At 39.5% G+C, this 3695-nt stretch overlaps 1 protein-coding gene across 1 annotated transcript in view; it reads left to right on the top strand.

Moving 5' to 3' along the window:
* The first annotated feature begins 1149 nt into the window (after positions 1-1149).
* The window catches only part of LOC101848926 (mucin-19), a 20022-nt gene continuing 17476 nt past the window's right edge, over positions 1150-3695 (top strand). Inside the window, exon 1 of the mRNA XM_035972935.1 lies at positions 1150-1211. The gene's annotated coding sequence lies outside the window, so the exon portion shown is untranslated. The remainder of the gene's footprint in view (positions 1212-3695) is intronic.

The raw sequence follows: 3695 nt of genomic DNA, 5'->3' as shown, positions 1-3695 counted from the left end.
GAAAAAAATAGATGTACGTGATCCAGAGCCTGGAATGTATAACTCACACCAAAAGAGAAAATAATAATATATGTTACTTTTAAATATTGGGTTGTCTCTAAAAGAGCGATTTGAAAACATATCCAATTGGTCAGTGGATATAATAAAGCAACCCCCCCCCCTCCAAACAGTGACGAAAAGGTAATGCATGCATGGTTATATATATTTTTTAAAAGAGAGAGAAGCAATACTCATGTTTGTTTTAGTAAGATTTTACGGCGCTCACAACTGCATAAGGTCATATAAAGTAGGCTATATGGGATACGTCTGATGCCGATTGTTCCATTTCCTTTGAAATAAAACAAAGATTTTTAATAGCTAAAACTACGGCTTTGATTAAATCAATTATATTCTGAAGATTAAATAGAGACAACCGTTATAATCTCATTCTAGGCCTATATACGCAAACAAGGGTTCTTAAAAATGCTGTGATATTGACAATAACCAACGATAGCGGGGATAAAAATAATAGGAGCAACAGAAATGTGGTTTCTCAAAAGACTTTAAGAATTTTTTGGACAGAAAAGAACTAAAACGAGGAAGTAAAGAAAGTATAGCACATCGACAACATTGCGGTTTCTGGAGGGCACTTGACTCGACATAAAGGCTTTGAAAATCTTTTTCTCACCTGAAAGATAGAAGGCAAACGAGGCAGGGGCCCACCCAGAGAGATTAATTATTTGGAAAACCTGAACAGATGAGTGACGGGGAAACACCAGGCTATAATTATAATTTGGGATTTATTAGAGGATCCGTGCGGAGAAATATTATAATTAATGTAGCACAGGCCTAATCGTGATCGCTGATGTCTGTTTCAAATCTGGCACTTTAAATGATGTTGGTGAAGTAAAGGACGACATTCTTTGGTGAAAGAAATGAACAAGAATAAAAAGACTCAAAATACTGGCTTTAAATGCAATGCCAGAAAGTTACTAATGCACATGTACTTGTAATTGTGAAAACTCCGCCCACGCTTAATTTTTTTTCTCAGCCTCGACTGAAGCACTCTGGGCTGAAGTGTCCGTGGTTAAAATCAGATAACCTACTTCTAGGTCAGGATTCCCCATCTGTTTTCGAAAATGAGGCTACAATGAATATCTTATGTTACAAATCAAAATGGCGGACGGATGTCAAGTCCGGACGACAACAAAAATGTAGTGAAGCCTTATGAGGTACCAAACCGGAGCTATACATTTCTTAGGCTGATTCAAGAGGATTAATTTAGATAGAAATAAGATTTCTGTGTTAAGCTGCACCCGTTTCATTGTATTTGATATGTCTTTAACCATTGTTGTGACAGTGAGAGCTTCGGTTTTCGTGACCCATTTTTCATGTTGCACCTGCCCCGTGGCTCATGCCCAACAACTCTTGTCTTGTGCTGCCGCTTTTTTTCTCACGAGCTCAAAATTGTCAACTCTCGGTTTATAGAATTAACTCTCTTTACATTTTCAACACGTTTTCAGTTCTGTTCAACTACAATTTCTTAGCAGCAAACCGTGACTCCAATCCCTTGGTCCGCTTTGTTTTCATAGTCTACTGCTGATAGAGGAGTCAAAATTACTTGGGCTTGGCCTTTTATGATCTCAACAACAGAAGCCTCGACAGTCAAGAGTCACTCTCAATGCGACTTTCTTGGCTAATCTTATAATAATATCACTGATTCCTGTGTGAGTATGAGACAAAATAGAATGAAAGTCTTAATCTTGGTTCTAGTATATTAGTAAGAAATTAAGTAGTAAGTAGACACGGGAAGCGGTCACAGTGACAATTCCTGGACTTTACTGTAAGTACTTGCTTCATTAGCCACCTAAATGTTGTGTTCAGGACTTCAGGTGGGATTTTTTACAATTAGATCTAGATCTACTATAATTAGATCTAGGTCTAGATTTCTAGATCTACTTACGTAATTAGTGTACACAAGTGACACAAGGATTAAAATGATATATGATTGATTAGGCTAGTTATATTAAAAATTGGGCCACCTCTATTCTCACCCCGGGTGAGAATAGTGCAGGCTTGTAGTCTTTTGCCTATTCTCACCCGGTGCGCGTTCACCGTTATAGCCTAGATCTAGGCCAACCAATTTTGCGTGGACCGTTCACCCTAAACCATAGTATTCTACACTGTGATAACAGAAAATTTGTAGAATTCTGTGCCGTGAACAAACGTTCCATTACTACTGTTAGCCTACTAAAAGCGTACAATTTTGTCTGTGGGCAGTGGAGAGAGAGAGAGGAGTAGCGGGAGAACTTCCAGGCAAAACAAAATGGCGACCCGCGTAGTTCGGCTCGATTCGAAAAGTTAAATAGCCGTAGCATCTTTGTAGACGACCAAATTAATTTACTTTTGTGTTTTAACATCATTTTTTAACTTTGTTTTGGTCAATTTGATCGTCCACACCGATAGACAATATTCAGAAAGAGAGAGAGAAGAGGGGAGGAGTAGATCTTGCGAGAACTTCCGAGCAAAACAAAATGGCGACCCCCGTAGTTCGGCTCGATTCGAAAAGTGAAATAGCCATAGCATCTTTGTAGTCGATAAAATTAGCTTACTTTTGTGCTATAACGTAATCTTTTCTTTGCCTTTATCCATTTGATCATCCACATCGATAGAAAGTATTCCGAAATTAGGAAAATCAGGTCTTGTTTCACACCGGGTGAGAATAGCCTACGGTGGCAAGTCTCACCCGGGGTGAGAGGTCGATCGTATTTCTATTCTCACCCCGGGTGAGAATAGCCACTTCCTAAAAATTGTCAGTTCTGGCTCTGACTCAAAGAAAGAATAAAAACCTGGAACAAAACTTAGGGTACATCAAATCTTTTTTTCTTTACTTAGTGTTGTTGTTCTATAATCTGAATCAGATCCAGGCAATAATCTTGGAAATTATTTTTTTAATTTTTTTTAAAAAGCGGTCTCAAGGGTTTGGCCCAATTTAGGAAGGTGGAGTTCACGGTGGAGTTCAATGAGAACTCCACGATTAAAATCTCTCTCCGACCTCCTGTCAAATATGCCAGCACTCGCATGACCATCCAAACAAACCCTAACTTTATTAGTTCGCCATCACTTTGACTTTGAAAAATACGTTCAGCCCTGACAACAAACTGTCCTGCATGACCCCAAGGATCTGGTCCAGTTCTTTTTTTACTGACCACAGTGTCCTTCTGTTGAGGCTGAATCTGAGACAACTCTGAAATTAACTTGATGAACGGACATGATTATAATATATACTGTAGTAAGCATTTTACTGGTTTCATTGTTTCTGCTATTCATATTCACTGTCACTGTATACTACTATCAATCTAGTGCATGCTTCATGTTAATCAATCAAAGGCATAGAAATTACCCAAGCCAAATGGGTAAGATTGTACTTTACCGGACCCCAGGTAACCACCGGTCGGAACTACTTTTACTATGGCGCCCCTGGTGCCTAGTGGTCCGCTATTCTTCCTTTCATGGCTCCCCTACTCACTCTCCTAGAGGCATTTTCCTATGTCCCCACCCTTCGACTGCCAACTACCGACTGACATCTCTTACCTGGTTTTTAGTCATCACGACCATGACCTTTGACCCACGACCTGATACCTTGACGCTAATTTGTCAATCAGATCACGTGGTCCACTATTCTTCTTTGCTCGTGACTCTGCGAGGCATACCCC

Source organism: Aplysia californica, unplaced genomic scaffold (assembly GCF_000002075.1).
Source record: "Aplysia californica isolate F4 #8 unplaced genomic scaffold, AplCal3.0 scaffold00913, whole genome shotgun sequence".
NCBI classification, from domain to species: domain Eukaryota; kingdom Metazoa; phylum Mollusca; class Gastropoda; order Aplysiida; family Aplysiidae; genus Aplysia; species Aplysia californica.
This window is presented reverse-complemented; position numbering and strand designations above follow the sequence as displayed.